The sequence below is a fragment of the Lissotriton vulgaris genome, chromosome 7 (assembly GCF_964263255.1).
Source record: "Lissotriton vulgaris chromosome 7, aLisVul1.2, whole genome shotgun sequence".
Taxonomy (NCBI): domain Eukaryota; kingdom Metazoa; phylum Chordata; class Amphibia; order Caudata; family Salamandridae; genus Lissotriton; species Lissotriton vulgaris.
In genome coordinates, this window is record NC_141695.1 from 937,679,641 (window position 1) to 937,707,245 (window position 27,605).

Here is a 27,605-nt window from a genome sequence, read left to right on the forward strand (position 1 = left end):
TCATAATAACAGGATAAGAATGTCACACGAGGAATGAACCACATCCTACAGCACAGAAACAGAGAAGAGACAGATTCTAAACATAGCTAATTCATAAAAGAAGAAAAAGGGGTGGATGCACACAAACCAAGCAAACCCTTTCAAAGGAAACTTTGAATGTCTTATGTGTGTTCATATGTTTACTCCAACCCCACAGGTACCCCTAGCATAGGAAGTTTAATAATTATGGTACCATGCACTTTCATAAGTGGATCCTGTGAGTTGCTGCTGTAGGTGTGTGAAGACAATTTGCACAATTGTGTAATTTATTTTTAGGTCTCCGTGAACTTTACAAACTGCAATGTTTACAAACCTTAAACAAGCCAAAGCGTCAGTGTCCCTTTGTGGTAGTGCAAAATTTATTTACTTCTGTGAGGGGCAGTGAATAGGAAAGGACTGGGTGCATGGTCACTATCCTGTGCACCCAACTCCATGTGGGGTCCTAAACCCTATTCCATTCCTGGACAACTAACGTGCCCCACATTGAAGCTAAGTGAAGGGCGGCTACATCCTGCAAAGCTTTACTGCTACAGCAGATCCCATTCATGGGACATCTTAGGAGTGTTGTTAAGTGAGTGTGTTCATGAATTAAGACGTTAAACGTACTGTAAAACATAGTGGAGTCTGTCTATGTGACGAACCCTAGTGGAGTGCCCCAAGCAGGGATGTGTACATATTTCATGAACACACTCACTTAACAATTATTAATCAGCATAAATGGACGGTTACGCCACCTGCAGGAGCACCCATACATAATTAACCTTCAAGAAACAATCAAAAACACAACCTCAACCAGCTGTGCACCGTACCTATGTATTCTTTTTCAAATTGATCACATCTTAGGGGTGGACATCGTCAGAGGGGATGCTGGCCTGAAGCTTTCACTATACTTTTACAAACCAGGCAAAGTCAGAAAACGTCAACCACCATTGCTAGGGTTAGGCTTCCCAACTTCACCTGACTAGACAGGCATAGTAAAACCTCACTCAAAACAAGTTGACATTAAACTCATGACTAAAGTTATCTAGAGTCAGCATCATTGTCAAATACCTTCATTTTTGCTGATAAACTATGATGCAGCCTCAACTGAGTCTCAAATTCCACTCTACTGAGCAGTGCTTTAAATGGAAAAAAATAAGTGCAGGTACTGATCAAATGAGGTTAGGGGTGTGGCTAGTGGGCAGGGCTAGGGTGGGATATGATACAATGGCACTTCTTCCATCTGATGTGTATTCATTTTGTACTTGCATTATCCTTGTTAGTAATCTCAAATTCCCCATATGGGCACATTCCCTCTGGACATGTGACATACCACATGCTTAAAAATTAATAGCCATTTTGCTGTTATGATCCACTAAAATATGTATGCAGCCCATTGCACTTAAAGTGATCTTGACATATTTTGTGTGGTCTTTGGCCAGAAATGTTTTCACACTCCTCAACATTGTGTGATTTTTAAACCTTCCTTGTCTGATCATGAGCTGCTGGTGTGATTTAGGCCAACACTGAGTGATGTTGGGCCGCAATCTACTATCTTGGGCAAGTAATGTGGGGTCCTGGTTCAGCCCTATCAAACCTTGTTTCTGGAATTTCAGATCTTTGCTCTGTACCTTGTTTCTCACAGAGAACACAGACTACGAAAAGATCAGGATGAGCTCAAGAAGAATAGCACTTCGTTCATAATGGCATGCATGCAAAAACATGTGAAACAGAGGGGAGACTTTTAGCTTTAAATTATATTTTAACTTTCTCATCCTTTTTCCTTCATTCTCAAGAAAGCTAACAGAAAATAAAATTGAAATGTATCTCTCTAATAACTCTTAGGTATTCCCAATATCTTGACATGTATACAGTGGGGTCTGTAATGTAAGAGGACATGGTCCTCCCACCTATCTTTACTACATGAAAGGAGATTGAGGGGAAAACTCTGGCACAGCAGCATCATTATGCACACTCCTACACTACTGCTTTACCATTTTTTCCTTTTATACCAGGTAACACCAAACCATATTTGTACATTCCAGGGTATCGTCCCTCCTTTAGCACCATCGTTTTCAAGAGATCCTCATTTAAAGGGCTCATCCTTATTTCCTCTTATATTAAATAAGATCTCATCACTGTGGGGTACTGGGTGTTGATAGTTTAGTATGTTAATTTGGGCACTGTCATACCGGGTCTGAAGCGGGTGTGCGAAGCAGAGTAGAGGCAGTGAGAGCTGTGTTAGTTCATGGTTTTTAAACGCGAGGGAAACAAATCAATGACAACAATTTATAGTGTATGGAAGGAGGATGTCAAACATCTCAGCTATACCTCTTTATGAGTTATGAATCCGCTAGGCGTGGCACACCCAAGCATGAAGGCAGATGTGTAGTTGTGTCTCCCTCACACCTCGTCTTCTTACATCGCCTTTAGTTGGTGTCAGAAGGCGAGTAGATAAATATTCCAGCATAGATGTTTTGTAACACTATGCACATCTCATTATGTTAGCTCAGTTATCCCTAAAGATGACATTACATTCTTTGAACAGTATTACTATTCATGCATTACTGCCACCACACTTTAGAATACTTAGCATGGAGGAAAATGAAGACCAGCTAACCCCCTTTTCATTTTAAGGTTTGGACAGAGACAGCTTTAGCTGTCTTATCAGCCTTATGAAATTAATGTCCATGAATAAAAAATACACATGTCGATGGGAATTTCACTCAACCGTCTTCATCCTAGGGTCTGGGTCTGTTCAGCTATCATTCACATTCTGATTGCACTCACCACAACAAATAGCATGGGGTAAAGCGGCAGACCATGAAGGCAACTAACCACCATGCACTGTGAGTGATGACATTTTTCCTAATCACATGTGCAAATTTGCCTTAAAAAGCGCACTTCAATGCCAGGCTGGTGGGCCGGTACTTTACTTTGTCAGTTTTTATCCATTTTTTAGTCATTGTGTTTGTTTAAAATAGGTCTCGAGGTTACAGTAATTAAGGGCCAACGTAGCTTTAACTTGCACCAATAAGAATCATACTTCCATGTGATGTGTATTAATACCAGTTGAGGAGCGGATGTTGCCGAACAACTACAGCAATTGACCTTGAAGCTGGACAACCGGGTTCGAGTTGCGACAGGGTTGCTCAACATCCTGTGATTGTGGGCAAATCAATTAATCTCCCTGTGCCTCGCAAAAAAATGTATGTATACATCTGTATTTCAACTAATGCTCATGTAAAGTGCTGTAATACCTTGGAGTCTAGTTTGTGCTGTATAAAACTCCCCCCAATCAAAAACAATTCTAAGTCACATGCCTGATAGGGCGTACTGATGCTGTTACATTATATGCAATGGTAAAATTTTTTTATTTAAAATACTTTTGGGATGCTTACGCTCACTACATATAGGAGGTATGCTTTCTTTTTTTTGTGGCATATCAGTGGAATAATCTTTTTTTAATTAATAATTGGACCAGCTTTACCAAGACCACACCTAATGGCTTTGCCAATACTTGTTTATCTAGTCTAGCTTCTTGATGCCACACTGTTATTGTCAGGAAAGTGGATTTATGCAATTCTTTTTCACATAAATTATGGATCTGCCGCATTTGCCACATCCTCCGCTGCATAATCTTCAGCTTTTAACAAAAAAAATGTTCTACCTCAAACAGTTTAAAAGTTAGTAAAATCGTACCAACACATGCTGCTGCGCAGTGGAAGGCCCTTTCCAAAGGTTGACTTCTCACCTTCCTGTTGCTTGTTGCTATGTTTAAACTGAAGTGCAACCTATGCCCAGACAATGTTAACAAGTATACAAATTACAAAATAATTAAGTTATACAATCAGGAACTATTCTGCATTACGCAGCATAAGTTGCCTTTTCTTGCTGCATATTTTAATCAACCCTGACGCATATTTACTGTGGCTCTGATTAGTTATGTATTTGCATTGGGCTTAGTACTCAAATTCTCGTGTTCAGGCACGCTCACACAGGCCCGAGCATACATGCACATACACATCAGTTCGCACACTTTCTTTAAAACACCTTCTTAGACTATCCAGATTCTATATCTTCCTCTTTCCCTTACACCTAAAGGCGCACACAAGCAGTTAAACACTCACAGTCAGTCAAACACTCACACAAAAGCCTCACAGGATAAAGGACACTTAACTCCTTACCTCCCGTGGCTTCCTAATTGCCGCTCTCAGTAGGTTGCCTGGATTCCAGGGTGTGCAAAAATGCACACCATCGTGTAAATGTGATTGACAGAGCAGTGTCCGAAAGGTATGGACACTGCTCTGTCAAGCTCAGCGTGAACGTGAAATTCTCGACACCTACATGTAAAACACATAATGAAACTGAGCTGCTGTTGAACGGATCAAGTTCCGCAGGTGCTCAGCACAGGGCTACACGGGCACTTTGGCTGTCAGAGTATGAGAGGCAGGCACCACCCTGCCTCTGCAGAATTAGCAATTAACAACATATTAGACAATAGTACCGGTACTCTCCTTGGCAGGGGAAAAGTGCCGGTACTTGAAAGGATAAAAATAAGAAGTGCTGGTACTCTGTACCGGTGAGTACTGGCCCATTTAAAGCACTGATACTACGAGCTGCTAGAGTTTGCGGCACTAACAATGCAGGAATAGGATGGGAACACATTTATGCCTTACAGCTGCACTGCAACTAAGAAAACGGGAATTCCCAGGAGAAAATCGTGCTCCCAGCAAAAGAGTTGCAAGGATTTCTAAATCCCACAGAATTCTTCTTAGAGCTCGAGGCTGGGCTGCCAGTGATGTCCAGCTCAGACACTTGTGCATTAACAACATTTAGAAGGTTATGCACAACGACTTAAAACTTGTTAAAATAATCAGTGGAGGGGGGCGTGGCCAAGATGGCGGGCTGAGAGGTCGGACTTGCCGAGAGCTCCCGGACCCCTGAATCCCTGCACCGCTTGTAACCGCTGATTCCCCCCCGGATCACGCGGCAACTGAGCCTGGTGCCCACGGTGGAGGTGTGGAGCGACTGCTGAGCCCGGTTTGCGCCGTCGGGGGTGAGATCCTGACCGGTGAAGCTCGGGTCGGGGCCCGCTGAATGGCCCGTGTGTGAGCCGGAAGCCGCGAGTCTCCCGACCCTCGGAGCGTGACGGAGCGCCCAGCCGCCTGTGTGTGAAGCCCGCAGCGGTGCATGAACTGTCGGAGTGGGAGTCAGCAGCGGCTTCGCGAACGGCTCGGAGTTGTCCGACGGCGGTTGTACGGAACGGAGCAGAGCGGAGGTGAAGAGCGGAGGCGGAGTCGACATCGCCTCACTACGCCAGCCCGTGGATTGAAGAGGCCCGCTGGGAGAGGCCGCTCCGGCCGGTTGTCTGAGCGGAGCAGAGGAACGGGGCTCCCGGGGCAGATCTCCCCCTGAGGCTACGGGCCCCGGCGACCATCGCACCGTGACTTTGCCCACTGGCCGGATTTTTGGGTCCCGGATCAGAGACGGAGAGGGGTTCTCCATATTGGGCGTTGGCCCCTCGACATCACAGAGCGGCCATTTTGTGGTCTCCAGCCGGGCAGCTCGGCCTTCCTGGTGCTCTTTATGTGGCGCTGCCCCCGGCTGGCATATAGCTGCTTTCTTTGCCCTCAACGTCCTCTACTCAGCTGCAATGTCGAACGCTAGAGGACAGCGACGGGGCGACCGAACCTTGCCGGACATGCTGGGACGCGGCGCCCTACGCAGCGGTGGAACCCAACCCGCCACGACCTCCCCGGCCCCGACCAGGGGAGCAGATGGCGGAGAACCCCCGGTGACGAGATCATTTCTCGAATCGCTCTTTAGCTCCCTTCGGGAGGACTTTCAAACGCTCAAGCGTGAGGTGGCCGGGGAGGTCCGCGAAGTAAGGAGAGAGATGGACTCCCTGGGGGAACGTGTGAACACAGTGGAGGAAGCGGGTCACTCCAGGGATGAAGAGATCACCCATCTGCAGCAGGAGGTCCTGCGACTGCGGGAGCAACAGATTGAGCTACAGGCCCACGCCGAGGACCTTGAAAATCGGTCCAGGCGGAACAACATACGGGTCCGCGGTGTGCCGTCCGGTGAGGAGGGTGAAGACGTGACTGCTTACCTGGTGGCCCTCTTTCGTGCGATCCTGGGAGAGTCGGAGGACTTTCGGATCCGCATAGACCGAGCACATCGGGTGGGCCGCCCCCGCAGAGCTACAGCGCCCGCCCCGGACATTCTGGCCTTTCTCCCGGACTTTCCCTTGAAGGAGCGGATCCTCCGAGAAGCACGAGGGCAGCAATCTTTCCGATTCCGGGACCACCCTGTGACCCTGTTTCAGGACTTATCTACAGTCACGCTGCAGAAGAGGAAATCATTCAAGATCGCCACTGACTTCCTCCGGGAGCAAGGGACACAGTACTCTTGGGGGCACCGCTTCCGTCTGATATTTCGAGGGAACGGTGTTTTGCATCAGCTTCGGTCCCTCCAGGATGTCTGCGCGGTGTTGGGCCTCACAGCATCGGATACAGATACCCCGGCTCCGCGGCGGAGGCGAAGCACTCGTGACGGATGGCAGCAAGCTGGAGGGGGGACCTCTCCTCCGTCGGAGCGTCCGGGCTCGCCCATGATCAGGGCGGACATGGCGGCCGCCATCCAGGAGGCCTCCAGAGTGGCGGCGAACGGCGAAGTGGCCCTGACGGCCTGAACTCACTCCGGGGGGAGTCTACTTTAGCTTATTCCTCTTGCAGGTGCGGGGATCCGGGGGGTGGGCTGGGAGGAATGGCGAGTGCTGGAGGAGGTGGCTGGACGTCCACTAGACTGATTTACCACGGCCCTGCCCGTTACGGGCCGGACTGGGACAATGTCTTTTTTGAAAAGTTTGAGTAGCAGGGAATGGGGTTGGGACAGGCGGGCAGATGTTTTGATTCTGGGGCCTAGAGGGGGGGCCAGTTGCGGGGGTGGTGTAGATTTGGTTGTGTGGGGACAAGGGGGGTTTTTCTAGTTGTGGGGTGTTGGGGTTCGGGGACAGTACTGTGCCAGTGGACGGTTCAAAGTTGTTCTGTTTTGAGGCCTCGAGTGGTGCCTTCTGTGTTTGCCTGCGGGGCTTTGCCTCTTGACATGTGCTCCATTGATCCCCCTCCTTGATGGCTCTTAAGGTGCTTACTCTCAATGTGAAAGGGCTGAATAATCCGGTTAAGAGGCGGGCAGTGTTATCCTTGTTAGAAAACTCACAAGCGGATATCTGTCTGTTGCAGGAGACCCATTTGCTGGCTAAGGACTGCTCGAGGATGCGTACCCCTAAGTTCCCCACGCAGCTGTTCTCCTCTAGCACCTCCAAGACGGCAGGGGTGGCGATCTTGTTTTCTAGGGGGTTCAGGGGAGAGGTCGTGTGCAAGGTAGCAGAACAGAAAGGGAGACTTCTAGTGTACAGGATCAAGATGGGGGGTTTAGCACTGACTGTTGGCACCATCTACTGCCCCAATGATCACCAGGACCAATTCTTACACAGGGCTTTGGAGGACGTAGCATCCACCTCTGATAGGCACATAGTGTTGGGGGGGTGATTTGAACCTGGTTTTCGACGCGGCGATGGACAGGTCTGTGCAGTGGCGCCACTAGTTGGGTGAGCTTTCGGGCTCGATTCGAACTCGACTTGAGGAGCTGGATCTGCATGACATGTGGCGCCACCTCCACCCCACCACCCGCGCATACTCTTACTTCTCACATGCCCATAGATCTTATGCGCGATTAGATCATCTCCTTGTGTCGGGCCCAATGCTCCCTTTGGCTTCGAGTGTGGACATGGGGGTCCTCTCTCTTTCTGACCACGCCCCGGTGGAGGGCGCTTTCACTCTGCCCCCGGTGGTTCGGCCGAGAGGGGTCTGGCGGCTCCGGGACACGCTTTTGCACAGGCGGTCGGTGGTGGATCAGATCCGGGCGGCCATTTTGGATTTTCAGACCATAAATGATACTGGGGATACTTCTCGTGCGACACAGTGGGCAGCCCTGAAGGCGGTGCTCCGAGGCGAATTTATAGCGATTTCCTCGGCCGAGAATAGGGACCGACAGCTCAAGAGAGATGAGCTCACCCAGCAGGTGAGGGAGCTGGAGCAGGTTCATCACAGGACAGGGGCCCCCAGGGTGTGGAGGCAGCTGAAGGCGGCACGGAATCTCCTGGCGGCCCTTGACACGGACCGGGCGGAGTATGCGATGCTTCGCCTGAAACACAAATATTATACAGGGGGCGATCGGTGTGGGCGGCTCCTGGCTAATAAACTTAGGGTGCAACACCAGCAGCACCGTGTGAAGGAACTGGTGGACCCGACCGGTGGTAGGGTCACGGCTGATGAGCAAATAGCAGACGTCTTTCGCAGCTTTTATGCTGACCTCTACACCGGGGAGGCCCCCTCGGCCCGGGCTGAGATGGCCTATCTGGACTCGGTCCCGCTCCCGTCGTTGTCTCAGGAGCAGGCTCAGTATCTGGAGCGTGACATCCGTATCGAGGAGGTGATCACGGCGATATCCCGGCTTAAATTGGGCAAGGCCCCGGGTCCGGATGGCTTTATCCAGCTGTTCTATAAAACCTTCTGTCAGGAACTGGCGCCTCTACTGACCCGCCTTTTTAACTCCTTCGCAGAACCGGGAGCCATCCCCTCCGAATTTCTCCAGGCCACGGTTTCCGTGATTCCGAAGCCGGGTAAGGACAGGACCGCCTGTGGGTCCTACCATCCCATTTCGCTACTGAACACAGATTTGAAAGTGTTCACCAGTATATTAGCTGCACGCCTGGCGTTGCACCTCCCGGGCATGGTTGACTCGGACCAAGCGGGCTTCGTGCCCGGTAGGCAAACAGTAGATAACACAAAGAGGGTGACGCACATCCTCGAGAAGGCTTCCAGGATCCCTGGGGAGAGGATGCTCCTGTCCATAGACGCGGAGAAGGCTTTCGACAGGGTGCACTGGCCCTACCTAGAGAAGGTCCTGAGCAAATTCGGGATTGGGGAGAAGTTCCGTCATCTGATCTTCAATTGTTACCGGTTCCCCTCTGCGGTAGTCCGGGTGAACGGCGGCAGCTCTCGACCCTTCCCCATTGAGCGGGGTACGAGACAGGGGTGCCCTCTCTCCCCTCTGCTCTTTGCCCTGTGCATGGAGCCCTTTGCTCAGAGGGTTAGGCAGAAACCCGACATTGTCGGTGTCAAGATGGGTGAATTCCATCATGCGATCAGCCTGTACGCGGATGATGTCATTCTGACGCTGGATGACCCGCGGAGATCGCTGCCGGCCTGTGTAGAGGAACTGAACTTATTCGCCGACGTGGCGGGCTTCAAGGTGAACCTGGGGAAGTCGGCCGCCCTTGACATTTCGCTTACTAACGCCACTAGAGTGGAACTACAGAGGCTTTACCCTCTGAGCTGGTCCAGGGACCGGATCCCGTACTTGGGGATCCTATTGGCGCCCTCCCTCCCGGAGATGGTCACGGCCAATTACGCGGCTCTGGGCGCGAAAATCAGGGAGGAATTAGGCCGGTGGGATAAGGGCACGCTGTCGTTACTGGGTAGGGTGGCCGCGGTGAAGATGACCCTCCTGCCTCAGGTGCTTTACCTCTTCAGAGCGTTGCCGCTCCAGCCCCCCGCGGGGTGGCTTGCGGAGACACAGACTGCCATTGCAAAGTTCGTGTGGCAGGGCCGCAGGCCGAGGATCAAGAGAAGCATCGCTATGCTGTCACCGGAATCCGGGGGGCTGGGGATACCGGACTTGCGGAAATATTTCCAGGCCGCTCAGCTCCGCTATCTAGTGGAATGGAGCCGGTGGGAGTCTGATAAGCACTGGCTGTTCCAGGACCAGGCGGTGGCGGGTAGGACGCTGCAGGAAGTACCATTCTTGAAGCGGGCCCATCGACCCCCAATCTCTATGCGTCTCTGGTAACGCGGGTCCCGCTCCGGACGTGGGACTCGGTGGCTGCCAGGTGCGAGCTTACCACCTTCCCCTCTCCCTTTACGCCGCTCATTGGCAACCCGGACTTCGGCCCCGGGATGGAGCAGGGCGCTTATGAGCGCTGGCGGGTGGCCCGCTGCTGCACTCTGTATCACTTGTACTGCCCTGAGGGGGTTGTCCCCTTCCCGGACCTGAGGAGGGATTATGGCCTCCCGGAAACGGAGCGCATGCGATACATGCAGGCGCGCCACTGGGCATTACAACCCCAAGTGCGCGACGCGGCACACCGGGAAATCACGGCGTATGAGCGTTGGTTAATTACTCGCACGTCGGACGCTAAACTGATCTCAGACCTGTATAAAATGCTGCAGCCCCCCTCCTTTCATATTCACAACCCCGGTCGGGAACGTTGGGAGCGTGAGCTCGGGCGCGTGTTGAGCCATAAAGAATGGGAACACATCTCCTTCCGCGCACGTCACTCGGCCTACCACACGGGTCTTACGGAGACCTTCACTAAAATCTCGACCTACTGGTACCGTACTCCGGAGAAACTGCACGAGATGGACAGGGCAATACCAGGGACGTGCTGGCGCAACTGTGGCAATACTGGTACACTAACACACATACTATGGGAATGTCCCCTGCTGGCTCCTTACTGGGAAGAGGTTTTGGGCGAGGTAGACAAATGCTTTGGGATAGAACTGCCTAGATTCCCGGCCTATGTTCTGCTAGGGTTGCCGAATGGGCTGATGTATCCCCTTAGATCTAAGAGAGGTAGACAGATCGCAATTGCGCTGGGGTCAGCGGTGCAGAATATTCTCATACACTGGCGCACTACCACACTTCCCTCTGTAGTTGGTTGGCTGCACAGATTATGGCATGTCCTTGGAATGGAGAAGATGTCCTTAGTAGCCTTGGGGGATACTGATACCTTTGAGGAACTGTGGGAGCCCTTTCACAGCCTGTTATGTTCCGAGTTTCGGGAGATCACCTGCCCTAGATACCTTAGGTTGTTAAGGCTGACACCGGACCCGCCTGCTTGATTGGGTGGGGTCGGTACTGTATAGCGGGGATTTTCGGAGAGTTGCATGTAGCGGAGACTGTAGATATTGGCACAGTACAGGGGGTGGGTTAGGGTTAGGTAGTTGGGGGTTCTGTTTGGTTGGGTAGGTTCTTGGAGCGGGGTTGCTTCTCCTCCCTTCACCCCTCCCTTTTTTCCCTTCCCCTCTTCCCCTCCCCCCCCCCTTTTTTCTTTTCTTTTTTTCTCCCGTTCTCTCTTGGTCCCCCCCCCCCCCTGATTTTCTTTCCTCCCCCCCATCCCGTCCCTCCCTCCCTTTCTCCCCCCCCCCCTCGTTGTTTGTATGTGACCACAGGTGCGAAAGCTATGCTCCCGAGTCGGATGGGGCCTCTTACGAAATTGTAACTGCATTACTGTACTTGCTGTACAATGCGCATTGCTGTGCGGTTCCTGTGGTTTACTTGTTCCTTGCCCCTTTGTGTCCTACCCCACCCTGCTTCAATAAAATACTTTAAACCTAAAATAATCAGTGGATTTTCAGCACATTGTGTTCCTGTTAAATGGATCATTCGCATGCAAGGTGGAGGTTGCTGCGTTTAGAGTAAAATATTGTTTCTCGGCAGCGGTCAGCACAAGGGGTTTCTTGGTGGTCAAATGGAAGAAATCAGCACGAAATCAATTGCAAAGTTTGCAATACTAAAAAAAAAATGTTCTTCTCCCCCAGTTACATACATGAGCCATGAAAACGTCCTCACAGAGCGAAAGAAATGAGGAAAAAGTAACTGTAGTCTGCTTCTCAGCCATGTGTCTCAATGAGTGCCTACATTCCAGCTACATGCGGAAAGTCTTGCATTTATTGAACAAAATATTTCAATCATCCACCAACGTGCAAAGACAACAACAACCTCAAACTTTCATGGTACCTTTATAGCAATCTCATAAAACCACAATGCCTGGGCAATATCAGGTAGAAAGTTATGATCTCTCCTAAGTTTCTACTTGCTTGATTTTGCAATGACATTTCAAACTGAAGCAACGCAACCTAGCTCTTGAACTAAATTGGACAACAGCGCCACCTTTTGCAACATTCTAATAACTACAGTCACACTACAAAGAGTTCAGTACTAGTGCTTCAGGAGCTTTGCTCATCGAGGTGTAAATAGATGTTAACATGAATCTATGCACATTTACAGTATAATTCCCTATTCTGGAAAATCAAATTGCAAAGGCTTATCAACTACAAGTCAATGTTTATGTACCTCTGCATTTGCTCTTGCAAATGGATGTAAAATAAACATGTGTTAATAATGTATGCAAAGAATGAATTAATCTTGGGATTATACTATAAAGCAGTCATTTGTGGTAAAATTACAGAAATACCAGTTGTCGGATACGAAGATATGAAAGTGTACCTAACTTAGCATTTTCCATGCGTTTTAGGTTTCTGAACTAGAGAGTGATATCCAAGATAAGATTATATGATATGACCAGAGGCTAGTAATAGCTCTGCATTAACTCTGTAAAGCTATTCACTTAGCAGTTACATATAAATTAGATTCACGTTGTTTAAACAAAGCTAGAAAGTAAAACCTAGAGGTCGACGAGCCGCTGAAGAATTGAGCCAGGATCCATCCAGACGCCTGCCTCAGTCTTCTTGGAAACTCAAGCTCAAAATTAGCAAAGTTTTCATGAATTTGGAGTATTGCTGCCACCAACTCTCCAACCTATTGCTGCACAAATTAAAAAAAAGGGAACACTATAGAAGAGTATCTCTATCTTGTTCCCTTTTTCTCCACTTAACCAAAAGTGTGATTCTAGCCAAATATCTTATTACACACATCTCTTTTTCTCTTCATTATCGCATTTGAGAGCACCTTGAAATATGTGGGTTCAGGATGGGTGATGTTCAAAAACCTCCAGTGGTCGATTTAATCAAATGTAATGATGTTACATGTTTAAAAAGAATCTGCACAAGGCAAATTGACAAGCCTCTTAGCTCATTATTAGCATATTTGTCAGAGCAGCGGGTAGCAGTTGAGGCTTAAAAAACTTTGCCTCAATTTTAGTAAATACCTCTAGATGCAGCAACTGATATAATCTGATGTACTAAAGTAAAACACTTCTGCATGGTAAAGAAATAAGTTTTTTTTAATGCTAAAGAGACTATCATATTTATTGCATGATGTGTGTTGCTAGGTTTGCATGGCAAGTATTTTCAAGGCTTGGGCTCTAGCACATGATCTTTGAGCCAATCCACTCTCTTTGCTCAACTCTGGCGATTATAACAGAAGAGCACAAACTGAAATAAAGTGAGAATGCAGAGAATATGAGCAATGTTTCTCAGGTGATGGAAGGAATCACATGTGCAACCAATTCCAAGTTTCTCCTCTAATCATTGGTGGAAAACATTGTGCATCAATGCAGAATAGAAGCAAACAATGAATGCACCAAAATGTAACATTTTAGGAGCAACCAATGCTGCATCTAGTTGTGATTTTAGAATCCTTTGTATGTGAAATCATTTAGCTTCACACGCACTTGACACCGAGGCAGAGTTATAATGGCATTAATAATTAGACTATGTCGACAAATTTTCATGGTGATCATTTGATTTCCATTTTGATCAACATTTCCAAGAATGTATTTAACATATATTAAGCCTGTGCAAAATGTTGTTTAAACCAGCAAACTCTTTCATAATCTATGGGATTTTGCATTATGATTGCTATGTGAAACGCACAAGATAATGCCACTATGTAAAGTTGTGTAACTGATGTTTCATTTATGTGAAAATCCCACCGCAAAAGCACATGAACAACACAAACAAACCAAATACAAACAACTGTTTTCATGCCAAGCACTATTTTGCTCTTTGTAAACAAAATGTATCCTCACCTCTAAAATGGACAGGAGGATGAACTTTTCTGCTAAAAAATAGCGCAAAATGCTAGATCTGCGTTTTGCATAATAACCTGTCATTTTGCCTTATTTCTGGGCATTTTGCATAACATCTGCAAAAATAATTATGCACATTTTCCCCAGGACATACATTTATGAAGTGTATGTATGTGATATTCAGAAAGAGCCTTTGATTGACTGAGGTCACCAATGGGGTCGGATATCTCTAAATCATACCTTCAATTATATCTCAGTGAATCAATCAGCATTTGTAAAGCAGAGCACTATCCCAATGGGGTATCTGGGTGCTGAGGGAGCGGTGTTTCTGTCAAAAAGCCCAGGTTTTTAGCTTCTTTTTTAGGTTTGTCAGGGAGGGTACTGTTTGCAGGTGGTGGGGTAGGTCATTGCAGGTGTTGGCAACGATGTAGGAGAAGAAGCGGCCAATTCTGGGGCTGAGTCAAATGTGGTGGGGGGGGGGGAGGGGGTGAGGGTGAGAGAGGTGAATCGCAGGTGCCATAAGGGCAGTTGGAAGTTTAGTCATTGGTTGATGTAAGCTGGTCCTTGGTTGTGAGAGCTTTGAAAGTGTACGTGAGGATCTTCAACTGGCATCTTTTCTGAATGGGGAGCCAGTGGAGGTTTCTGAGTTGTGGAGTGATGCGTCCATTTCGGAAGGTCTTAGATGAGTCTGGCAGCAGCACTCTATATAGTCTGGAGTCTTGAGAGGAGCTGGGTGGAGAGTCTGGCATAGAGAGTGTTGCCATAGTCGAGGCAGCTGGTGACAAAGGCCAGTGTAATAGTCTTTCGGGTGTTGATAGGGATCCATCTGAAGATTCTACGAAGCACGCAAAGGGTGTGGAAGCAGGAGGAGGTAACTGCATTGACTTGTCATTTCATTGTCAGTTGGCTGTCGAGGATGACGCCGAGCTTGTGTGCATGGTTGGTTGGTATGGATTTAGGTCCGAGTTCTGCTGGCCACCAGATGTGGTCCCAAGTGGAGGTGTTCTTACAGAAGATCAAAACATCTGTTTTGTCGTACTTGAGTTTGAGGCAGTTGCCTCTCACCCATTTGGCTACATCTGTCATGGAATTGCAGAAGGTAGTTTTGGTGCTGGAGGGGTCCTCGGTCAGTGAGAGAATTAGTTGAGTGTCATCTGTGCAGGAGATTATGTTGAGTATGTGGGATTGGACGATGACTGTGAGGGGCTTGTCCATAGCTATGTATGGTGCATCCTTGTGGGGCTTTTCGCCACAAGGTAAAATACAAATTGCGGAAAATACTTTCCTCAGAACATTGCTAGGAGTCCCACAATCAACACCAGTTTTCTCCCTGCATACTGAGTTAGGCATAGGCTATGTAACCGATGAGCTACAATTGGCCCCTCTGGTCTATTGGGCAAAAACCTGGTTAAATAATCATATTCCTTTGAACCACTGTATACTTAAGGACTGCATGGCGCTAGACAAGGTGTCTAAAATTCCCTGGCTAGTATACATTAAGAACACGTTGAATAAAATGGGTAGGCCAGATCTTTACAAACACCCGAACAACATAGTTAAAGGAGACGTAAAATGGATCAAGGAAAACTTCCTGTTTAGGGCGAATCAGGCTAGGGAAGAGGAGGAATTAATTAAGCCAAAAGTAAGAGCAAATTTTCTGCTCTTAACTACTCCCTCTCTAGAACCCTATTTAAAAATTGTTAGTAAACCATTCCATTGTCACCTCCTCATAAGATTCAGGTTTAACATTATACAATACTCCCTGGGTGACTTCCCAGTGTGGGGGGTACCTGACATACTGAACCCATGTAGCTGTGACAACTTCTCAGAGCAGTCTCTCATGCACTTTGTAATGTTCTGTGACCACTTCAAGGAGGGTAGAAGGCGGTTCTAAGCCCCAATTCTAAGAGATGCGTGTTTTTTACAAGTACGCCCAGCTCTCTTTTACTTACAACTATTAGGAACCACAAAGGTAATTTTCTGGGTTGCTAGCTCCTACTTCCTCGGCTGAATCGCATTGCCTCAGACATCGCCTGCAACCCGAGAGCGCTTCAACGATTCATAGCGCCTGGTATCGTTTTGCTGCTATTACATTAGAGCCCAGTTGCGCTGCATTGCGGTGATTAAATTAGCCTGTACCGTTTTATTTAAATTATTTCAGAGCCCAGTTGCGCTGCATTGCTGTGATTTCATTTTAGCCTCACTATTATTTATGTTTTGCTGATATTGTGCCCCAGTTTCGCGTTATCTCCTGCCATTTTGTTGTTGTCTTCACTCGTGGCCCGTGTCTCCTCCCCGCTCCCGCCTCCCGCCTCCCAGCTGCCCCTCCCACCCACTGGTAGAGCAAGCTCGCTCCTACCAACACCACGCTGTGACCAGCCGGACTTGCTCCGTAGCGGTCGCTCCCCTGCCTCTCCTCCCTACTTCCTCGGCTGAATCGCATTGCCTCAGACATCGCCTGCAACCAGAGAGCGCTTCAACGATTCATAGCGCCTGGTATCGTTTTGTCGCTATTACATTAGAGCCGAGTTGCGCTGCATTGCGGTGAATAAATTAGCCTGTACCGTTTTATTTAAATTATTTCAGAGCCCAGTTGCGCTGCATTGCTGTGATTTCATTTTAAAAATGATTCAGAAAAGGGGGTGGTGATGAACAGAGTGTCTGAATTAAGCAGACCACTCCTACCCAGTCCAAAGATCAGGGCTTGATCCATCACCGTTTTTTAGCTCACTGCACCATCCCAGCTCAGAGCTTGGCTATATGCAAATTAGTCTGACCCTGGCCCAGTGCATCATGGGAACAGGGCAGACCAAACTTCCAAGCCAATTTTTATACTGTGAAGGAAACAAGCTACCGGGGACCGGTTTCTGGCATTTCAGCCGTCTTCGGCCCGGCTTGCTTGAATCCTGATGGTGCAATGAGCTAGGGACTCACATCTGAGTATACCCTTCCACGCTTATGGTGGACAAAAATGATTCAGAAAAGGGGGTGGTGATGAACAGAGTGTCTGAATTAAGCAGACCACTCTTACCCAGTCCAAAGATCAGGGCTTGATCCATCACCGTTTTTTAGCTCACTGCACCATCCCAGCTCAGAGCTTGGCTATATGCAAATTAGTCTGACCCTGGCCCAGTGCATCATGGGAACAGGGCAGACCAAACTACCAAGCCAATTCTTATACTGGGAAGGAAACAAGCTACCGGGGACCGGTTTCTGGCATTTCAGCCGTCTTCGGCCCGGCTTGCTTGAATCCTGATGGTGCAATGAGCTAGGGACTCACATCTGAGTATACCCTTCCACGCTTATGGTGGACAAAAATGATTCAGAAAAGGGGGTGGTGATGAACAGAGTGTCTGAATTAAGCAGACCACTCTTACCCAGTCCAAAGATCAGGGCTTGATCCATCACCGTTTTGAAATGCCAGAAACCGGTCCCCGGCAGCTTGTCTCCTTTCTGGTGAAGAATTGGCTTGGTAGTTTAGTCTGCCCTGTTCCCATGATGCACTGGGCCAGAGACAGACTGATTTGCATATAGCCAGGTTCTGAGCTGGGATGGAGCAGTGAGATAAATAACGGTGATGGATCAAGCCCTGATCTTTGGACTGGGTAAGAGTTGTCTGCTTAATTCAGACACTCTGTTCATCACCACCCCCTTTTCTGAATCGTGATTTCATTTTAGCCTCACTATTATTTATGTTTTGCTGATATTGTGCCCCAGTTTCGCATTATCTCCTGCCATTTTGTTGTTGTCCCCACTCCCGCCTCCCAGCTGCCCCTCCCACGCTCCGCCCCCCCACTAACCACTTATGTCAGACACACCTATGTGCAGCATTCACGCGCAGCGATCGCGCCCCTTGCGCGCTGAAGGTGCGCCAAAGGTAAGCCCGTCTACGCCCATCCGTGCCTGGACCACGCCCAGCGCCAGACCCCCTGGCCCCCGCTATACCCAGCCCACTAGATACACATATGATGCCGCAACTCTCCTCGCCCTCAACCCCGGACGCACACCACAATGCTGCAAAGCCACCCCAGGACGGACCCACGGCCCATTCATCTGTCACACCTGCAAGTTCACCTGCTCCAGGACCCTCACCAAATCCACTTCCTCCAGACATAGCTCCGAATCTAACCACCTGAAGTGCATCCTGCTAAACACCCGCTCGATCCACAGACACGCCACTGAACTCTGGGACCTACTCGACACTGCATCACCGGACATCGCCTTCCTTACAGAAACTTGGATGAACACATCATCAGCACCCGACATCGCTATAGCCATACCGGACGCTTACAAGATCATCCGAAAAGACCGCACCAACCAAACAGGAGGAGGCATCGCCATCATCCACAGGAACACCATCAAAATCACGACCAGCATCGACGATAATCTTGCAACCGCCGAACATCTCCACTTCCAGATCCACACCGACCCCAGGACCACACTCAGAGGCACCCTCATCTACAGACCTCCAGGAACCCGCACTCAATTCAGCGATGACATCACTGACTTCGTCAACCCACATGCCCTCGCCTCCGAGAACTACATTCTATTAGGAGACCTCAACTTCCACCTTGAAAACAATCACGACAGCAACACCAACTCCCTTCTGGACAACATACTCTATCTCGGACTCAAACAACTTGTGGACACCCCCACCCACGCTCGACCCTATCTTCACCTCCAGCAAGCACATTTCCTTCGACCGCACCACAGCTCTCCATTGGACGGACCACAGCTGTGTTCACTTCAGCTACAAAACCACCTTGACCCACAACTGCACACAACCTATTCCTCTGAGAAACTGGAACAAAATCTCCTCTGACCAACTCCTCACATCACTCAACCAAAACCCTCCCACCCTCTCATCGGACCCAAACCAAGCGGCCACCAACCTCAAGCAATGGATCACCCACAGCGCTGACGAATTAGCACCCCTGAAAAAGCACCAGATCAATTCAGGCAACAAAAAGGCCCCCTGGTTCAATGATGACCTTAAAAAATCCAAGAAGCTATGCCGCACCCTAGAGAAAACATGGAGAAAAAACCCAACCACCGACAACATGGCCACCCTCAAGGCGGCCACCCGCAAACACCACCAACTGATTCGATCCACCAAGAAATCAACTTTCAAGGATCGTCTCGACAACAACGCCCACAACAGCAAGGAACTTTTCAACATTGTCAAAGAATTCACGAACCCCGCCGCAGCATCTAACGACATCACTCCCTTCCAAGACCTCTGCGATGCGTTATCCTCCTTCTTCTACAACAAAATTGCCGACATTCACAACAGCTTCGAGAACACTCCCTGCAAACAACCCTCCCCACCCCCCTCAGATCCTACACCGTCAACTAACAACCTCAGCGCCTGGAACCCAATCACCACCGAAGACACCATCCGCCTAATGAACTCAATCCACTCTGGCTCGCCAACCGACCCCTGCCCCCACCACATCTTCAACAAAGCTGACTCCATCATCGCACCCCATCTCCGTGATGTCATCAACTGCTCGTTTAACTCTGCCACCTTCCCAGAAAGCTGGAAACACGCCGAACTCAGCGCCCTCTTGAAGAAATCCACAGCTGACCCCTCTGAACTTAAAAACTACCGACCCATATCCCTCCTCCCCTTCCCCGCCAAAGTCATTGAGAAAGCCGTCAACAGCCAGCTTGCCGCCTTCCTTGAATCCAACAACTCCCTCGACCCCTCACAGTCCGGCTTCCGAGCCAAACACAGCACCAAAACCGCCCTCATCGCAGCTACAGACGACATCCGAACGCTACTGGACAGTGGAGAAACAGTGGCCCTCATCCTACTCGATCTCTCCGCCGCCTTCGACACAGTCTGCCACAACACCCTTATTCAACGCCTCAGCAACATCGGCATACAAGGAAAAGCCTTGGACTGGATCATCTCATTCCTCACCGGGAGAACTCAAAGAGTCCGACTTCCCCCATTCAACTCAGAGGCCACTGAAGTCATCTGTGGAGTACCACAAAGATCATCACTCAGTCCCACCCTCTTTAACGTTAACATGAGTCCACTCGCCTCCATCGTGCGTCAACACAACCTTAACATCATCTCTTACGCCGACGACACCCAGTTAATCCTTTCCCTCACCAAAGACCCTAACACCGCCAAAACCAATCTTCACGAAGGCATGAAAGAAGTAGCCGAATGGAAGAAACATAGCCGCCTAAAACTCAACTCAGATCAAACGGAGGTGCTCATCCTAGGATCCTCCCCCTCTGCCTGGGACGACTCTTGGTGGCCTTCGGCTCTGGGCACAGCGCCCACACCCACAGACCATGCACGCAACCTGGGCTTCATCCTAGACTCCTCTCTCTCGATATCCAGACAAGTCAACTCAGTCTCATCCTCCTGCTTCAACGTACTTCGTATTCTCAAAAAGATCTTCCGTTGCATCCCCCTCGAAACAAGAAAGACTGTCACCCACGCACTGGTCACGAGTCGACTGGATTATGGTAACACACTATACACCGGAATCACATGCAAAATTACAGAAAAAACTCCAACGCATCCAAAACACATCAGCGAGACTCATATTGGACATCCCTCGCCAAGATCACATCACCGGACACCTAAAAGACCTCGACTGGCTTCCCGTCAACAAGAGAATTACATTCCGTCTTCTCACCCACACACACAAGGCCCTCTACAAACTAGGGCCCGAATGCCTCAACACTTGACTGTCCTTCTACACACCCACCCGCCAACTTAGATCGTCAAATCAAGCCCTCGCCGCAGTCCTGCGCATCCAAAAATCCACCATGGGTGTCAGGTCCTTCTCCTTCCTGGCTGCCAAGACCTGGAACTCACTCCCCACTCACCTCCGCCTTACACAAAACCACATCTCCTTCAGAAAAGAACTCAAAACCTGGATATTCGACAAAAACTGAACCCCCCTTCCCCAAGCGCCTTGAGACCCGCTGGGTGAGTAGTGCGCTATATAAATCCCTGAACTTGAACTTGAACTTATGCGTGTTAAGACCAGGAAGCTATCCCCGAATAACCTGGCGGGGTGACCGAATATACTGTGTTCTTTTTTACTGCTTTTAACTGTTTTTTAGCATGCCCATTTTTAATAATTTTTGTATGTATTCAATACAATCAATAATGTTTAATGTCTTTTTTAACTGATGAAATGTGACATTGTCTTTTATTGCTTGACCCTGCTTTTATGATTTTAACAATCGAATAAAGCTTGTTTTGACTTGACTTGACTGTGAGGGGCATCATGTGGATGTTGAAAAGGGTGGGGCAGAGGGAAGATCCTTGAGGGACACTGCATATGATGTTTTTGGGTGCGGAGGTTTAGGTGGACAGGCTGGAGTTCTGTGTTGTGTGAAGGAGGTGATCCATTTGAGGGTGTTTTGCTGTATGATAATACTGTAGAGTCTGTCGATGAGGGTGTGGTGGGAGACAGTGTCGAACGCAGCACAGAGGTCGGTTTCTCCACGGTTGAGAGTTTTGATGTTATCTGTGGCAGCAATCAGAACGGTCTCAGTGCTGTGGTTGGAGTGGAACTCTGATTGGGAGGCGTGGAGTAGGTGGCTCTCTTCTAGCTATTTGATGAGTTGTTGGTTGATGGCTTTCTTAAGTACCTTTGCTGGGTAAGGGAGCAGGGAGGTCAGTCGGTAGTTTGAGGATCAATATCTAAGTGCTATATTTACTTTGTTGTCTTCTGGAACAATGGGGTGTTGTATGAGAAATCACTGCACATGTTCCCAATAAGCTATCTTAAATATCAATTCTGTCTCAAAGAAGGTTTGAGCCAACAGCACATCAATACTGTTCCAACAGAGCATGGTCAGCACATGAGAATGATAGAAAATAATGCGGATCTATCTTGTCTGATAGTCGCACCCGGCAGTACGCACAAACAAAACCAGGTGCATGTTGAATTAAAGTCAAATTATCAAAACAATAGCATACAAAGACCGAATATTAAAATAAAAATGTACCTGAATGAAAGGATGTTCTTCTTTTCCAATATTTAAAAAATCTTCGATAAGGACAGCCCCACCTGTCTCACAATTTTGGTTTCCTGTAAGGGTGTCTGAATGGCTTGAAATGGGAATCTTAAGTTGACTATTCTGTGAATCTACTGTTAAACACACATCATGTGAATAGGTCTGTAAAAAAGCTTTGACTCCATCAATGCCCACAAACTGAGAGGCAGGAAGTGCATGAAAGTCAACCCTGGATGACTCGTAGAGTTGAGATTCCCTCCATTGGTGAAGCCTGATAGCCAGAAGAAGAAGGATCAGAAAAAGGAACAAGAAGGAAACAACAGCAATAGCGATCACCAGATACAGGGTGAGGTTTGACTCCATGTTTGTGGGAGCTGAAGGGTTACTTATATCATGAAGCATTTCCGGCATACTGTCTGCCAACACGATGGTGACTGTAACTGAAGAAGAGAGAGGAGTCTGTCCATTATCTTTCACTAAAACCACCAGAAATTGTTTTATGGCATCTTTTTCCATAATGGGGCGGGCTGTCCTGATTTCTCCAGTGTGAAGACCTACAGTAAACAGTCCCTGGTCTGTGGACCTCAGCAGCTGGTAGGAGAGCCAAGCATTTTGCCCTGAATCGGCATCAACAGCGACCACTTTAGTGATCAAATACCCTGGTTCAGAATTACGAGGAGCCATCTCCACTCCCGAAGAGCCATCAGTGGAGGGTGATGGGTACAATATTTCTGGAGTGTTGTCATTCTGGTCTAGTATAAAGAATATTACTGTGACATTACTTTCAAGAGCTGGAGAACCACCATCTTGAGCTTTCACTTGGATCTGAAAATCTCTGAACTCTTCGAAGTCGAAGGTCTGAAGTGCATAAATGACACCAGATTCTGAATTAATTGATATGTAAGATGACACTGGTACTCCTCCAACATGTCCATTAGTGATTGAGTATCTGACGTTGGCATTATTTTCCCAATCTAAATCAGTTGCTCTGGCAGTGAACAGAAAAGTCCCGGGAAGTGTATTTTCCACTATGTAGACGCTGTATGATGTTTTCTGAAACAATGGTGCATTGTCATTTTCATCTAAAATCTGAAGGTTTATTGTTTTTGTTTTAGACAGTGGGGGACTTCCACTGTCTGTGGCTGTAATTGTTATGTTGTATTGTTCAACTTGCTCCCTGTCCAATACACCATCAGTTACCAAACTGTAATAGCTTCCTATTGACTTCTTTAACTCAAAGGGCAGATGTGGAGGAAGGAAACATGTGACTTTGCCATGCTCTCCCGAATCCCGATCATATACCTCCAGAAGAGCAATGACTGTACCGGGTGAGCTATTCTCAGAAACTTGCTTCGTCAGAGAGGACACCACAATTTCTGGACTATTGTCATTCACATTAATGATCTCGATCAAAACTTTGCAACGCGACGACAGACTTCCTGCATCACTTGCCTGGACTTCAAATTCATGAAATTCAGATTCTTCAAAATCGAGCTCACCAGTTACTGCTATTTCCCCTGTTTTCTCATCAAGTTTGAATTTTCGCAAAGTTATTTCCTTGATACTGCTAAAAGAATACATTATTTCGGAGTGTGGTCCTTGATCACGGTCAGTAGCTCTAATCGTTGCTACAACAGTTCCCTTCTGCACGTTTTCCAACACACTGACTTTATAAACAGACTTGTCAAACACTGGGGCATTGTCATTGGCATCAAGAACATTGACACGGATCTGTGCTGTGCCCGATCTAGCAGGGACTCCTCCGTCTTTAGCAGTGAGGATCAACTGGTGAAAACTAAGCTCTTCTCGATCGAGTGATGACTCAAGGACCAGCTCAGCATACTTTATGCCATCACGTTTCATTTTGATATCCAATGAGAAGTATTTATTGTCACTGAGCTGATAAACTTGAAGCGAATGGTTTCCTACATCCGCATCTTGTGCCTCAGGCAGAATAAATCGTGCCCCGGGTGCAGAGCTTTCTATGACTTGCAAGGATATTTGATCAGTAATGAAAGTGGGCGCATTGTCATTTACATCTTGAATTTCTACTTCAACCGCATACACTTTCAGAATGTTCGCAGAAATAATTTCTACATTTAACAGGCAAGGAACGACGTGCCCACATACAGTCTCCCTGTCAATCCTTCCATTAATGCATAGGTGACCGGTTTTGGAATCGAATATGAAGTATTGTTTCCTACCTCTGGACACAATCCTGGCTCCGCCTTCTGAGAACTCCTTTGTATCCATCCCCAGATCCAGAGCCACATTCCCAACAAAAGAGCCTTTCCTCATCTCCTCGGGAATGGAATAACGCAGCTGCCCGGAAGCGGCTCCACAGACTGTCAGCAGAGCAACAAGAAGCAGCAGAGGAGCCCCAGGGTAACAGCGCCTCGAAGCCAGAGCCCCGGAGTAACAGCGCCTCGATGCCTGAGCCCCGGAGTAACAGCGCCTTGACAACTGAGCCCCGGAGTCACCTTGCCTCGATGACCGAGCTCCGGAGTAACAGCATTTTGATCTCCGATTTTCGGAGTAACTTCTCGCCTGCATACGAACCATGCCAGCAAAATGCAAAGTGATATAGCAAACCACCAGCGACGTCTCAAACGATGGCCTGCAGTGTTTCAATGAGGACAAGCTGGCAGTGCACTGCTCTTTCTGAAGGGAATTTTACTCTGCGGCCGACGGACTCCGACTACCTATGGATTGTTTTGTTTCGCTTGTATCACATGATCTCTCTGATCAGCGCGCCTTAATTTTTCTAGTTGGTGAACAGCGGCACTCAGTGTCCCAAACAGTAACTGCAAGCGCGCAAAAAACAATTGGCTAATGTTGTACCCGTAAGGTTGCAAACTACTTTTGTTCTGCTTTGTTGAACTGAAGTTCCAAGCAACAAAAAATGAAAACACCTGCCTGCCCTGAACCCTTCAGACGCCATCCCTGTCCTCTACCTCGCCTTTAAGGAGGGGGTTAGGGTGGTCCACTGGCGCTCGCACCGCGTCACAGGAACGCCGTCACGCTGTGCATATTTTGAATTGTGAGGAGGAAAAATACCTTCGTCCATTCTAATCAATTAAACGTGGGGCAACGCCTTGACAGACTTACATAACACGTCTAATGTTTCTTACCAGATAAAGCCAGCGTGTTGTTCAGCCACATTTATTTGTCGAATCTGTCGGCGTTCACGTGTCTAGTGATAAAGTGAACCGTGGTTTATTGATAAGTAAATACGTCAGTTGTGCGTATACCTAGACAACTTGTTACTGTATGCATGTACGTAAAAAAGAGAGGGTGGGGAACATTGCTAAACTAGTGAGACTAAATGTAGTGAAAAGATGTATCGTCTCCTAAAAGCAAGGTTATTTTCCTAGATTAATAACTTGTCTGGCAAAAACTGAGAATGCAAAGACGCTGCAATCCGAGAGATAGCTGTGCAGTAAAAAGATTGAACCTGGAAGATCTCTGTAAGCGGACAGCAGCTTAGTTGTAAGATACCCGATCCAGCAGCGTACTGGAAACTTATAGATTAGATAGGTCTAGTGCCAAAAACATGGCTGAAAAGATTTTCGCCCAGGACTGTCATATTTTTACAATTCTGATGGACAATTCTCCAGTCTAAAGTTATTGTCTGATAGATCCAATGCGTCTTGTTTAAAGGTGAGAGGGCCACTCTGAGGCTGGTAGATGCGAGTCTGTACTGAACAAGTTGGATGTCTCATCTTTCTTCGATGGTTCTCCCACCCAATTTAGAAGTCGAGAGAATCCACGGTTTTTGGCAGCAGAACCACAGTCGGATCTGCCAATGGAAGTTCTTTACCTAATGGCCGGTTTCCCACAGTCCACCATCCCCCAGTGATGGACATCCCACCCTAATTAGGTTGAGGTGATTGTCATTAGAATTCGCTGTCCATGCCTGGCAAGCGACCGAAAAATCACAATGAACCCTCCACAGAGGGAGAAACCTCACTGCCACCAGGCGCCCATAAAGCTTTTCCTTTTAAGAACTATGCCTCTGCTGTGCTTGTTTGCTTCTGAAGAAAAACAAACGGTGAGTGTGAAAAAAGCCATGGAGCCCACTCAGAATTGGCAATGAAAAACATGCAACCACCATAATGGAGGCAGCCAAACTGTGGTGAGCAATGCTCCACTAGTTAGTTGAGTGGATGCCACAGCTGTTTCTGAACACGCGGGCTGTGGGTCCAATTGAACCTGTGAGCTTGCACAATCCTCCTACATTTGTTGTAAGAGATCTTCGTCTGAAGAGGGCTGTACCCTTTAAGATTTATTTGTGGTCAAAATCCTGGGTCTATGAGAGCTCTGTAGCCAAAAGGCAGGTTTGCTGTGGGATTCATGAGCCTGAAGGAGCTCTGCACCGTGAAGTACAGTGCTGCGCTCACTGTTCAGGGCCTGTATGATCTGCATAACTCGGCGGTTAGCACTGGTGTTCTAGACACAAGCCTGTATTCACAAAGTAACCTGGGGTCACAAGCCTACATTGTTAGATCCCTGGAAGCAATGATTAGCTCTGCTTCAAAGGGCACCTATCCATAATGTGAGTGTAACCTGGGTGATCACTCTGTTGTCACGAGCAGAGTGTCAGCCTGCATAGCAGGAGCCTTCAAAAGCTTGACAACCAGAATGACAGCTCAAGGTCAAACACCAGGCAGAATAGGGTGTGAAAAGCTTGAGGGACAACTTTGCTGTCAGATATTGAGCCTACAAGAAAATAACGAAAGAGAGAGAGAACTTTGCTGTCGAATGCCCAAGCCTGTGAAACCTCTGGATTTCCTAATGTGATGGATATTCCATCAGCTTCGTTACAAGTGAATTATCCTAGTGTACAGAATATCAGTCAGTTTCATGAGGAGTAAACTGTCTGCCAAACTCTAAATCAATCAGTATGTAAACCAAGGAACAACTGTCCGAGCTACGGCTGAGGCTACACAATCTTGGTAACCTCATTGATATCTTGCTGTCATTGGTCTAAGTGTCAGGGCAGGGGATGTTTTATCGTGTGCACGTGCAGCACACATACCCTGGAGATATAGAACCATAGTGCAGGTGTAGAAGTGGTAGAGAAGGTTTGTATAACATTGTGAGCTCTGTGAGCACAGTCTGGGTGCACAATACAGTCCGGGTTCATGGTCAGTCACTTCTGGAGCACTATATTCAGGGAATGTAAAACAAGTGGCCACTGTCACAAATTAATGTATGTGAACATCTAGAGTAGTTTGCCCAGCTTGTCCTCGCTAACACCTGATCACACCCAGGCCTTTTCAAGCTTACCAATTATTTTATTCTCATTCCACTTTCAATTCAGTTCATCGCCCATTGGTACATGTTTGAGTCTTTCCTTTTTTCCTTCTTTCATTCAGTGGCAGGTCGTGTCCTCCAGTCTTCATGGGGGCAGCAATCAATTCTTGGTCTTTGCCAGTGCTTGTCAAAGCCAACTTGTCTTCAAATGCTGGGATTGATAAGCCACATTTACAATTAGTTTACAGCAACTGGTTGCTGTATCTTGCATTTCCATTTAATGTTGTAACTTGCTACATATACTGTGTATGCAATAGGTGCAGCAGGCACCTGACATTCCTGCAATGAGTGTTCTTCTACTGACAGAGAATGCAAACTCTTATGTTTTATTGAGTTCCTTCTTCCACCTTTTCTTCAAAAGTTCACACACATGCCTAGTGCAAAATTGTAAGAAATGGTTCAAATTGTGCAGTGTCTTCTAAATTTCGCAAACGGC

At 47.9% G+C, this 27,605-nt stretch overlaps 1 pseudogene; it reads right to left on the reverse strand.

Annotated features, from left to right (window-relative positions):
• LOC147702750 (protocadherin gamma-A11 pseudogene) lies at positions 1-27,386 on the reverse strand (annotated as a pseudogene).
• Between the last annotated feature and the right edge of the window lie 219 nt (positions 27,387-27,605).